This window comes from Pseudophryne corroboree, chromosome 4 (genome assembly GCF_028390025.1).
Source record: "Pseudophryne corroboree isolate aPseCor3 chromosome 4, aPseCor3.hap2, whole genome shotgun sequence".
Classification (NCBI taxonomy): Eukaryota; Metazoa; Chordata; class Amphibia; order Anura; family Myobatrachidae; genus Pseudophryne; species Pseudophryne corroboree.
The window spans coordinates 273,117,701-273,131,352 of NC_086447.1; the positions used below are offsets into that span (position 1 = coordinate 273,117,701).

The window sequence follows — 13,652 nt, forward strand, 5'->3', positions numbered from 1 at the left end:
AACTCATGTCCGGGATTCGGACCGTCCAAGGCAGGATGGTGAGTTTTTTATTTATATTTGAATTTTAAACATTCCAAACTGATCATGCTGCAAAATTTAAATGTTTTTTTAAGTATGCATACATTGTGTTGGTCATGTTGTGCAGGCCTGTGCACCCTTAAGCTGTAATTGTGTTTTTAAACTACATTTCCCATCATGCCTTGGCTGTGTTTTTAGATTAGTGAATGTTAAATAAGGTGCAGTGCATGCTGGTATGTGTAGTTCCAATACTTAATCTGAGATATTGCTTGTCCATAGCTGTTGTATCTAATTGCATTTTTTTTGTATTTGTTCGTGTGTTTTGAATTCTTTTGCATATCTAATTTTTTTTATGATGTTTGGGTCAATTAGCAATTAATCAATCTCTGCAATATATTGCACACAATTCATCAATGTTTCTGGATTATTTAGTGCAACACCATGTTCATTTTTAAATACACACCAAATTAAGTAATCCAGATTAGTTTAAGCAGAAATTAGTTTACTTTACATTACGTACAAAATGGTTACAGTACACTAAGGTTTTGCAGTTAACAATGTGTTTTCCAAGTATGGTCATAATGTTTGTTTAAATTTTTCAACAGTACGCCAGACCAGCGCTCCAGACAGGCCACTGCCAACTGATGTGGGTGCTGGGATTGCAGGTAAGAATTCACTGTAGTCACATATTCTGCAAACACATAGAAGTACAAAATATTAATGTTTATCTATTCACATAGGTTCTTCTTCTGCAAGCCGCCCTCTAAGGCGCCCATCACAGGGCTATGTAAACTTACCCAGGAGGCCAAGTAAGACGCGCAGTGTGGATTTGGAATCAGCGGATCCATCTTCCCCACCCAGGCGGCGCATCTCTGCAGTCTTGTCCCAGCCACTACAGGCACTATTGGGTAGTCCCCAAAGTGATGAGCCCCGATCACCTCAGTTATCTGGTGAGTAAAAACATACACTAAACACATTCAAAAATTTAGACACAGTACATTTACTATGATGTGATTTGTAGTTGAGATGACATGTTTGCCATAACAACCAATCTGATTTCACGAATAAACTTCTTGAAGGTGCAAATGCAAAAATTAACAAAGTCTAATTGTTTGCTATGGCCAACATCACATTTAAAAATGACCACCCATCTTACTAAATTTAGTCCACACACGTGCACAGAAAAAGAAGAGCAACTTACTCACCTAACTACCTCCCCACCACAGCATTATAGTGTTCACACACCTCCCCTGTCCTGGATGTAGACTGCTTACTTGATCCGCTCCTCTGGACCATCCAGGTGAGCAGTCTATATCCTGGACAGGGGAGGTGAGAGAACACTATAATGCTGTGGAGGGGAGGTAGTTAGGTGTGGAACCCGCCAGTCAGTCTATGTGCACGCCTGTGATGGGACATATGTTTTTATAAACAAAAGATTACTCATTTAGAAATACACACCTCAAATATAAAAATGTCCGGAGAATTATTAAGTTTGAAATGTTTAGGACTACAAAATATATTAAATGTAAACTAAACAGTGCATGTTGGCCACCCCATACAGAACCAACCTTCATGGCCGACGTGGACCAGCAGGAACCAGACCAACAGGCCACCTATACACTGCAACTAACACCCGTTGTTCCGACCCAGGCAACCCAGCCGCAGGATATCCCCCAACCCTCCATTAGTCCACAACTGCTCCAAGCTCCACCCCAGCAACAAATGTCCGCGGACTTTTGGTCCAGTTTGGCAACCCAACAGAGCCAAAACACTGCCTGCCTGAACGCCCACACCCAACACCTTGCCAGTCTGCCCCATCATCTGCCGCGCATTAGTAGGAACTCGGGCAGACTGATTGTCCAGGTAGGCAGAATTGCCACTTCTATGGAGCAAATCCGGACCGACAACACTCAAATGCTGGCTAATTTAACGCGCATCATTGATGAGCAACAGCGCCAGCAGCAAGCACTCATCCAACTGGTCCAACACAATCAGGTGGTAAATGAGTCATTGTCGAGGATTGTGGCCAGCCACACTGCAAGTAACAACCAACTGAATGCCAGCATCCACAATTTAAGCCAAAGCATCACTTTGATGGCAGCACAACAAGTGAGCTCCAGCTCAGGAACCACGACCCCTAGCCAAACCCCAGTAACCTCCCCTGTTCGTAGATCCTCCCGAGCACGTGCCAGCGAGCCAGCACAAAGCACGGCACCCAGCACACACAAGAAAAAAAAATAACACCAAAATATAATTTTAGTAACACAATAAAACTTTGATTATTCAAATCACACAACTTCCGGTGTCTGTGTCAAACATTGTAGAACACGCTATGTGTGTATTATTTACTGGGGTAATGAATGACAATGTATTTTGAACAATCACTAACTAAAATGTACAGACCACTATAAAGAACAAACACTAAGTAAGAAAACACACATTCACACTTACAAAAATGTATTGCAAAGTGTTTAGTCAAGGTTAATTACATCCAAAAAAACCTTACCGGTAAAATACGGCAGAATCACTTCTTGCCTTACCTGCCTCCCTACATCTGTACTCACACTGTCACCAGATGTTTCTAACTCCTCTGCTTGCTGACTGTTTTCTACATCATCATGTGCCAGATGTTGATTCAAACACAGATTATGTAGAAAACAGCAGCAGAACACAATCCTAGTCACCTTGGAGGGACTATACAACAAAAGGCCTGCAGATTTATCCAGACACCGAAACCTAGATTTCAGCACCCCAAAACATCTTTCTATCACATTCCGCGTAGCCTTATGTGCATGATTGTAACTGTGTTCAGCAGGAGAATCTGGTTGGGACAATGGAGTCAGTAGCCAAGAGTAGCAGCCATAACCCCCATCATCTGAAATACAGATATAGGCAACATTAGTACATGTGTCTGATGAATAATTACTAGAGATGAGCGGGTTCGGTTCCTCGGAATCCGAACCCGCCCGAACTTCAGCTTTTTTTACACGGATCCGAGCGACTCGGATCTTCCCGCCTTGCTCGGTTAACCCGAGCGCGCCCGAACATCATCATGACGCTGTCGGATTCTCGCGAGGCTCGGATTCTATCGCGAGACTCGGATTCTATATAAGGAGCCGCGCGTCGCCGCCATTTTCACACGTGCATTGAGATTGATAGGGAGAGGACGTGGCTGGCGTCCTCTCCATTTAGATTAGAAGAGAGAGAGTGAGATTGAGACAGAGACACTTGATTTACTGGAGCTTAGGAGTACTAGAGAGTGCAGAGTTTACTAGTGACTGACCACTGACCAGTGACCACCAGTGCAGTTTTATTTAATATAATCCGTTCTCTGCCTGAAAAAAACGATACACAGTGACTCAGTCACATACCATATCTGTGCTCAGCCCAGTGTGCTGCATCATCTATGTATAATATCTGACTGTGCTCACACAGCTTAATTGTGGGGGAGACTGGGGAGCAGTTATAGGTTATAGCAGGAGCCAGGAGTACATATTATTAAAATTAAACAGTGCACACTTTTGCTGCAGGAGTGCCACTGCCAGTGTGACTGACCAGTGACCTGACCACACTGACCACCAGTATAGTATACTATATTGTGATTGCCTGAAAAAGTTAAACACTCGTCGTGTGACTTGTGTGGTGTTTTTTTATTCTATAAAAAACTCATTCTGCTGACAGACAGTGTCCAGCAGGTCCGTCATTATATAATATATACCTGTCCGGCTGCAGTAGTGATATATATATATTTTTTATATCATTATTTATCATCCAGTCACAGCAGACACAGTACGGTAGTTCACGGCTGTAGCTACCTCTGTGTCGGCACTCGGCAGTCCATCCATAATTGTATACCACCTACCCGTGGTTTTTTTTTTTCTTTCTTCTTTATACATACTACATCTCATTATCATCCAGTCTATATTAGCAGCAGACACAGTACAGTACGGTAGTCCACGGCTGTAGCTACCTCTGTGTCGGCACTCGGCAGTCCATCCATAATTGTATACCATCTACCCGTGGTTTTTTTTTCTTCTTTATACATACTACATCTCATTATCATCCAGTCTATATTAGCAGCAGACACAGTACAGTACGGTAGTCCATGGCTGTAGCTACCTCTGTGTCGGCACTCGGCAGTCCATCCATAATTGTATACCACCTACCCGTGGTTTTTTTTCTTTCTTCTTTATACATACTACATCTCATTATCAACCAGTCTATATTAGCAGCAGACACAGTACAGTACGGTAGTCCACGGCTGTAGCTACCTCTGTGTCGGCACTCGGCAGTCCGTCCATAATTGTATACCACCTACCCGTGGTTTTTTTTTCTTTCTTCTTTATACATACTACATCTCATTATCATCCAGTCTATATTAGCAGCAGACACAGTACAGTACGGTAGTCCACGGCTGTAGCTACCTCTGTGTCGGCACTCGGCAGTCCATCCATAATTGTATACCACCTACCCGTGGTTTTTTTTTCTTTCTTCTTTATACATACTACATCTCATTATCATCCAGTCTATATTAGCAGCAGACACAGTACAGTACGGTAGTCCACGGCTGTAGCTACCTCTGTGTCGGCACTCGGCAGTCCGTCCATAATTGTATACCACCTACCCGTGTTTTTTTTTTCTTTCTTCTTTATACATACTACATCTCATTATCATCCAGTCTATATTAGCAGCAGACACAGTACAGTACGGTAGTCCACGGCTGTAGCTACCTCTGTGTCGGCACTCGGCAGTCCATCCATAATTGTATACCACCTACCCGTGGTTTTTTTTTTTCTTCTTTATACATACTACATCTCATTATCATCCAGTCTATATTAGCAGCAGACACAGTACAGTACGGTAGTCCACGGCTGTAGCTACCTCTGTGTCGGCACTCGGCAGTCCATCCATAATTGTATACCACCTACCCGTGGTTTTTTTTTCTTTCTTCTTTATACATACTACATCTCATTATCATCCAGTCTATATTAGCAGCAGACACAGTACAGTACGGTAGTCCACGGCTGTAGCTACCTCTGTGTCGGCACTCGGCAGTCCGTCCATAATTGTATACCACCTACCCGTGGTTTTTTTTTCTTTCTTCTTTATACATACTACATCTCATTATCATCCAGTCTATATTAGCAGCAGACACAGTACAGTACGGTAGTCCACGGCTGTAGCTACCTCTGTGTCGGCACTCGGCAGTCCATCCATAATTGTATACCACCTACCCGTGGTTTTTTTTTTCTTCTTTATACATACTACATCTCATTATCATCCAGTCTATATTAGCAGCAGACACAGTACAGTACGGTAGTCCACGGCTGTAGCTACCTCTGTGTCGGCACTCGGCAGTCCGTCCATAATTGTATACCACCTACCCGTGGTTTTTTTTTCTTTCTTCTTTATACATACATACTACATCTCTTTATCAACCAGTCTATATTAGCAGCAGACACAGTACAGTACGGTAGTCCACGGCTGTAGCTACCTCTGTGTCGGCACTCGGCAGTCCATCCATAATTGTATACTAGTATCCATCCATCTCCATTGTTTACCTGAGGTGCCTTTTAGTTGTGCCTATTAAAATATGGAGAACAAAAATGTTGAGGTTCCAAAATTAGGGAAAGATCAAGATCCACTTCCACCTCGTGCTGAAGCTGCTGCCACTAGTCATGGCCGAGACGATGAAATGCCAGCAACGTCGTCTGCCAAGGCCGATGCCCAATGTCATAGTACAGAGCATGTCAAATCCAAAACACCAAATATCAGTAAAAAAAAGGACTCCAAAACCTAAAATAAAATTGTCGGAGGAGAAGCGTAAACTTGCCAATATGCCATTTACCACACGGAGTGGCAAGGAACGGCTGAGGCCCTGGCCTATGTTCATGGCTAGTGGTTCAGCTTCACATGAGGATGGAAGCACTCAGCCTCTCGCTAGAAAAATGAAAAGACTCAAGCTGGAAAAAGCACAGCAAAGAACTGTGCGTTCTTCGAAATCCCAAATCCACAAGGAGAGTCCAATTGTGTCGGTTGCGATGCCTGACCTTCCCAACACTGGACGTGAAGAGCATGCGCCTTCCACCATTTGCACGCCCCCTGCAAGTGCTGGAAGGAGCACCCGCAGTCCAGTTCCTGATAGTCAGATTGAAGATGTCAGTGTTGAAGTACACCAGGATGAGGAGGATATGGGTGTTGCTGGCGCTGGGGAGGAAATTGACCAGGAGGATTCTGATGGTGAGGTGGTTTGTTTAAGTCAGGCACCCGGGGAGACACCTGTTGTCCGTGGGAGGAATATGGTCGTTGACATGCCTGGTGAAAATACCAAAAAAATCAGCTCTTCGGTGTGGAAGTATTTCACCAGAAATGCGGACAACATTTGTCAAGCCGTGTGTTCCCTTTGTCAAGCTGTAATAAGTAGGGGTAAGGACGTTAACCACCTCGGAACATCCTCCCTTATACGTCACCTGCAGCGCATTCATAATAAGTCAGTGACAAGTTCAAAAACTTTGGCCGACAGCGGAAGCAGTCCACTGACCAGTAAATCCCTTCCTCTTGTAACCAAGCTCACGCAAACCACCCCACCAACTCCCTCAGTGTCAATTTCCTCCTTCCCCAGGAATGCCAATAGTCCTGCAGGCCATGTCACTGGCAATTCTGATGATTCCTCTCCTGCCTGGGATTCCTCCGATGCATCCTTGCGTGTAACGCCTACTGCTGCTGGCGCTGCTGTTGTTGCTGCTGGGAGTCGATGGTCATCCCAGAGGGGAAGTCGTAAGCCCACTTGTACTACTTCCAGTAAGCAATTGACTGTTCAACAGTCCTTTGCGAGGAAGATGAAATATCACAGCAGTCATCCTGCTGCAAAGCGGATAACTGAGGCCTTGACAACTATGTTGGTGTTAGACGTGCATCCGGTATCCGCCGTTAGTTCACAGGGAACTAGACAATTTATTGAGGCAGTGTGCCCCCGTTACCAAATACCATCTAGGTTCCACTTCTCTAGGCAGGCGATACCGAGAATGTACACGGACGTCAGAAAAAGACTCACCAGTGTCCTAAAAAATGCAGTTGTACCCAATGTCCACTTAACCACGGACATGTGGACAAGTGGAGCAGGGCAGGGTCAGGACTATATGACTGTGACAGCCCACTGGGTAGATGTATGGACTCCCGCCGCAAGAACAGCAGCGGCGGCACCAGTAGCAGCATCTCGCAAACGCCAACTCTTTCCTAGGCAGGCTACGCTTTGTATCACCAGTTTCCAAAATACGCACACAGCTGAAAACCTCTTACGGCAACTGAGGAAGATCATCGCGGAATGGCTTACCCCAATTGGACTCTCCTGTGGATTTGTGGCATTGGACAACGCCAGCAATATTGTGTGTGCATTAAATATGGGCAAATTCCAGCACGTCCCATGTTTTGCACATACCTTGAATTTGGTGGTGCAGAATTTTTTAAAAAACGATAGGGGCGTGCAAGAGATGCTGTCGGTGGCCAGAAGAATTGCGGGACACTTTCGGCATACAGGCACCACGTACAGAAGACTGGAGCACCACCAAAAACTACTGAACCTGCCCTGCCATCATCTGAAGCAAGAAGTGGTAACGAGGTGGAATTCAACCCTCTATATGCTTCAGAGGTTGGAGGAGCAGCAAAAGGCCATTCAAGCCTATACAATTGAGCACGATATAGGAGGTGGAATGCACCTGTCTCAAGCGCAGTGGAGAATGATTTCAACGTTGTGCAAGGTTCTGATGCCCTTTGAACTTGCCACACGTGAAGTCAGTTCAGACACTGCCAGCCTGAGTCAGGTCATTCCCCTCATCAGGCTTTTGCAGAAGAAGCTGGAGACATTGAAGGAGGAGCTAACACGGAGCGATTCCGCTAGGCATGTGGGACTTGTGGATGGAGCCCTTAATTCGCTTAACAAGGATTCACGGGTGGTCAATCTGTTGAAATCAGAGCACTACATTTTGGCCACCATGCTCGATCCTAGATTTAAAGCCTACCTTGGATCTCTCTTTCCGGCAGACACAAGTCTGGGGTTGAAAGACCTGCTGGTGAGAAAATTGTCAAGTCAAGCGGAACGCGACCTGTCAACATCTCCTCCTTCACATTCTCCCGCAACTGGGGGTGCGAGGAAAAGGCTCAGAATTCCGAGCCCACCCGCTGGCGGTGATGCAGGGCAGTCTGGAGCGACTGCTGATGCTGACATCTGGTCCGGACTGAAGGACCTGACAACGATTACGGACATGTCGTCTACTGTCACTGCATATGATTCTCTCAACATTGAAAGAATGGTGGAGGATTATATGAGTGACCGCATCCAAGTAGGCACGTCACACAGTCCGTACTTATACTGGCAGGAAAAAGAGGCAATTTGGAGGCCCTTGCACAAACTGGCTTTATTCTACCTAAGTTGCCCTCCCACAAGTGTGTACTCCGAAAGAGTGTTTAGTGCCGCCGCTCACCTTGTCAGCAATCGGCGTACGAGGTTACATCCAGAAAATGTGGAGAAGATGATGTTCATTAAAATGAATTATAATCAATTCCTCCGCGGAGACATTGACCAGCAGCAATTGCCTCCACAAAGTACACAGGGAGCTGAGATGGTGGATTCCAGTGGGGACGAATTGATAATCTGTGAGGAGGGGGATGTACACGGTGATATATCGGAGGATGATGATGAGGTGGACATCTTGCCTCTGTAGAGCCAGTTTGTGCAAGGAGAGATTAATTGCTTCTTTTTTGGGGGGGGTCCAAACCAACCCGTCATATCAGTCACAGTCGTGTGGCAGACCCTGTCACTGAAATGATGGGTTGGTTAAAGTGTGCATGTCCTGTTTTGTTTATACAACATAAGGGTGGGTGGGAGGGCCCAAGGACAATTCCATCTTGCACCTCTTTTTTCTTTTATTTTTCTTTGCGTCATGTGCTGTTTGGGGAGGGTTTTTTGGAAGGGCCATCCTGCGTGACACTGCAGTGCCACTCCTAGATGGGCCCGGTGTTTGTGTCGGCCACTAGGGTCGCTTATCTTACTCACACAGTCAGCTACCTCATTGCGCCTCTTTTTTTCTTTGCGTCATGTGCTGTTTGGGGAGGGTTTTTTGGAAGGGACATCCTGCGTGACACTGCAGTGCCACTCCTAGATGGGCCCGGTGTTTGTGTCGGCCACTAGGGTCGCTTATCTTACTCACACAGTCAGCTACCTCATTGCGCCTCTTTTTTTCTTTGCGTCATGTGCTGTTTGGGGAGGGTTTTTTGGAAGGGACATCCTGCGTGACACTGCAGTGCCACTCCTAGATGGGCCCGGTGTTTGTGTCGGCCACTAGGGTCGCTTATCTTACTCACACAGCTACCTCATTGCGCCTCTTTTTTTCTTTGCGTCATGTGCTGTTTGGGGAGGGTTTTTTGGAAGGGACATCCTGCGTGACACTGCAGTGCCACTCCTAGATGGGCCCAGTGTTTGTGTCGGCCACTAGGGTCGCTTATCTTACTCACACAGCGACCTCGGTGCAAATTTTAGGACTAAAAATAATATTGTGAGGTGTGAGGTATTCAGAATAGACTGAAAATGAGTGGAAATTATGGTTTTTGAGATTAATAATACTTTGGGATCAAAATGACCCCCAAATTCTATGATTTAAGCTGTTTTTTAGGGTTTTTTGAAAAAAACACCCGAATCCAAAACACACCCGAATCCGACAAAAAAAATTCGGTGAGGTTTTGCCAAAACGCGGTCGAACCCAAAACACGGCCGCGGAACCGAACCCAAAACCAAAACACAAAACCCGAAAAATTTCCGGCGCTCATCTCTAAATTAGTTACACCAAAAAAAAATGGTGTTTGTAGTTAACACACAACACACTTTGAACATACCCAGCAGCCAGCCATCAGGCATTTGTCCGTCCTCAAATTTATCAAAGAGAGATGACTGACTGAGGATGAAGGAGTCATGGCAGCCGCCAGGGTAACCTGCAACCACACTCATAATTTTGAGATTTGCATCACAAACCACCTGGACATTAGTTGATTGGCTAGAATGCCGATTAGTATATATATATTGTCGGCCCCTAGGTGGTCTCAGCTCAACGTGTGTGCAATCTATGGCCCCCAGCACATTGGGCATGTGAGCAAGCTCATAGAAAGCTACCCTGACAGCATGCCACTGCGACTCCTGGGTAGGGAAGCAGATAGAGGCATTTATATGTGGTTCCAAGACATCCAAAACCTGAGTGGACATTAATAAATCTAAGGTGAGTGTCATGATCTGTATTCAATACAATACTGTGTTATAAGACCTTACAGAAGCAACACTTAGACATAGACGTGTATGTATTTTTCAACTCACCTGATTCAAAAATTTAGAAAAGGTGGGCTGGGAGATACCAATAACGTCGCCTGTCACAGCCTGGAAGCTCCCAGTAGCCATAAAGTGTAACACAGCCAGGAGTTTGTGCAGGCCTGAGACAGAGCGAGAGCGTGCTGTCTCAGGGTCTAGTCCCAGTTTGACAAGGTCATACAGTCGAAAAATGTTGTTTCTATTTAGGCGAAACATCTGTATGACCCTATCATCAGACAATGCGTTTAAGTTTAAACGACCCCTAAAAAAACGTGGCTGGCGCAGCCTCCGCGGCACCTGTACAACCTGCTGACCATGTTCACTTACCTGGCCCAGATTTCTTCCAGACTCATGGACCAGTCTCAGGTATCCCCCAGCAACCAGTAAATCTGTAGCACACACCACAGCCGCCATTTCAGAGTGAGAGAATTTCCAATTGTGCCTGGGACCCTTTTATAGGGCCAAACATTCAGGTGTGAGTAATGGATAATTGACTACACATGTAAACACGCTTCTCAAAAGCAGGTCTGTTTTTTTTTAGGACTTTTTTACGATTTGTATTTTTTCACGGCCGCAAATGCATTTTCACGGTAGACATTCCAAATACGAATTGTTAGTAAATGACCGAGATTCATATCTAAACAGCCGCGTTTTGACCGATGGTGTATTCATTCGTATTTTTATTCTTGGACTTGCAAAAAAATACGAATGGCCTCATCACTGCCGTGATTTCTGCTTAGTAAATTACCGAGATGACACTTTGAAGAAAAAACGGCATCTCGGTCAAAATCGGGACCTTAGTAAATATACCCCATTGTGTCTAATCCAAATAAACAGTTTTTATTAACCCATGAGAATCTAATCCGATTATGTATTATGCAAAGATGTGCGGCTGGAACTTCTCGTGTTTTGTGTTTTGGTTCTAATTACTTTTTTCATGTTTTGGTTTTGGCTTGGTTTTGCCAAAACCACCCTTTCGTGTTTTGGTTTTTGATCTGGATGATTTAAAAAAAAAAAAAAAAACAGCTAAAATCACAGAATTTGGGGGTCATTTTGCTCCTACAGTATTATTAACCTCAATAACAATCATTTCCACTCATTTCCAATCTATTCTGAACCCCTCACACCTCATAATATTGTTCTTAGGCCTAAAAGTTGCACCGAGGTGGCTGTATGACTAAGCTAAGTGACACAAGTGTGCGGCACAAACACCTGGCCCATCTAGGAGTAGCACTGCAGTGGCAGACAGGATGGCACTATTCAAAAACTAGTCCCCAAACAGCACATCATGGAAAGAAGAAAAAGAGGTGCAATTAGGTAGCTGTATGACCAAGCTAGGTGACACAAGTGTGCGGCACACACACCTGGCCCATCTAGGAGTGGCACTGCAGTGTCAGACAGGATGGCAGATTTAAAAAATAGGCCCCAAACAACATGATGCAAAAAAGAAAAAGAGGTGCAATGAGATAGCTGCATGACTAAACTAAGCGACACAAGTGTGCGGCACAAACACCTGGCCCATCTAGGAGTGGCACTGCAGTGGCAGACAGGATGGCAGATTTAAAAAATAGGCCCCAAACAGCACATGGACATATAGAAACAAACAGCAGTGGACATATAGCAGCAGCGTATATTGTCACTGGAATTACTGATGACACAGGACACTACCACTGGTCTGATGCAGCCTAACAGGTTGTTATAAAAGTTATACTGCAGCAGTGGATATATATAGCAGCAGCGTATATCGCGACTGGAATTACTGATGACACAGGACACTACCACTGGTCTGATGCAGCCCAACAGGTTGTTATAATTGTTATACTGCAGCAGTGGATATATATAGCAGCAGCGTATATCGCGACTGGAATTACTGATGACACAGGACACTACCACTGGTCTGATGCAGCCCAACAGGTTATTATAATTGTTATACTGCAGCAGTGGATATATATATATAGCAGCAGCAGCGTATATAGCCACTGGAATTACTGATGACACAGGACACTACCACTGGTCTGATGCAGCCCAACAGGTTGTTAAAATTGTTATACTGCAGCAGTGGATATAGAGCAGCAGCGTATATCGTCACTGGAATTACTGATGACACAGGACACTACCACTGGTCTGCACAACACAGCACCACTTTATACAGCTACTCTGGATATAAGGCAGCAGAGAACACCAACACTGTGAATGGCAGGACTGATACAGCACAATACACCGACTAACCTGGACTGGTCTGCACAACACAGCACCACTTTACAGCTACACTGGATATATCTGCCTGGACTGATACAGCATAATACACTGACTGACTGCACTGGACTGGTCTGCACAACACAGCACCACTTTACAGCTACACTGGATATATCTGCCTGGACTGATACAGCATAATACACTGACTGACTGCACTGGACTGGTCTGCACAACACAGCCCCACTTTACAGCTACACTGGATATATGGCAGCAGAGAACACCAACACTGTGACTGCCTGGACCAGTGCCGTAACTAGGTATGTGCTGAGTGTGCCTGGCACACAGCGCACTTGCGGTAGGAGCGCATCTTGCGTTGTGTGCTCCCGATTGGGCGCCCTGGTAGATGTAGAGCTGTTCACCAGTGCAGGCGCTGTGGTGCATGACTCTCTTATTACTATTCTCCCACGCGGTGGTTATGTTGACTCATACACACATGCAGTCACGCACATCCCGGTAACGGCCGGGATACAGAAGCAGGATGCAAAGGGTTAAGCAGGACTGGGAGGGCTTGTGCGGCACTCGGCCACAGACTTCACTGTATCGTGTCATATCCCCGCCTCCAGGCCGCAGCAAAAGCAGTATCTAGTCCCTCCCCTCCTCGGTCTGCATTCGGGCCGTCCGTACTCACAGGCAACCAGACAGGCATCACCACAGCAGCGGAGCTTGGGGGCAGAGACCGCTTTACAGGGCAGCAGATCCCGACTCTAGTGCCTCCTCCTCCTCTCCCAAGACAGCTCCGCCTCCAGCCCAGGTGCCCCTGCTGCAAGACTTTTTTTCTAAAGGGGCGTGGTCACGGTGATCCGTGGTTAGGCCCCGCCTCCGACTTTGCCTGGGCCTCGGTGGTTGTCTGTGTGTGGCTCAGCCCTGCCTGCTACCTCTGTAGGACCTGGCGGTAACATGTATGCATGTGTGTGTGTTTGGGGGGGTGGGGGACTGTAGGGAACGTGTGTGTGTGTGGTGACTGTAGGGAACATGCTGTGTGTGTGTGTGTGTGTGTGTGTGTGTGTGTGTGTGTGTGTGTGTGTGT

The 13,652-nt window shown here is 45.8% G+C and overlaps 1 long non-coding RNA gene across 1 annotated transcript; it reads right to left on the reverse strand.

Annotated features, from left to right (window-relative positions):
• Window positions 1-503: 503 nt before the first annotated feature.
• LOC134909352 (uncharacterized) lies at window positions 504-13,440 on the reverse strand. Its single transcript, XR_010175894.1, has 3 exons — window positions 13,254-13,440; window positions 816-965; window positions 504-709 (listed from the first exon to the last, which is right to left on the reverse strand). It is a non-coding gene; the product is annotated as an uncharacterized LOC134909352 (long non-coding RNA).
• Window positions 13,441-13,652: the final 212 nt, after the last annotated feature.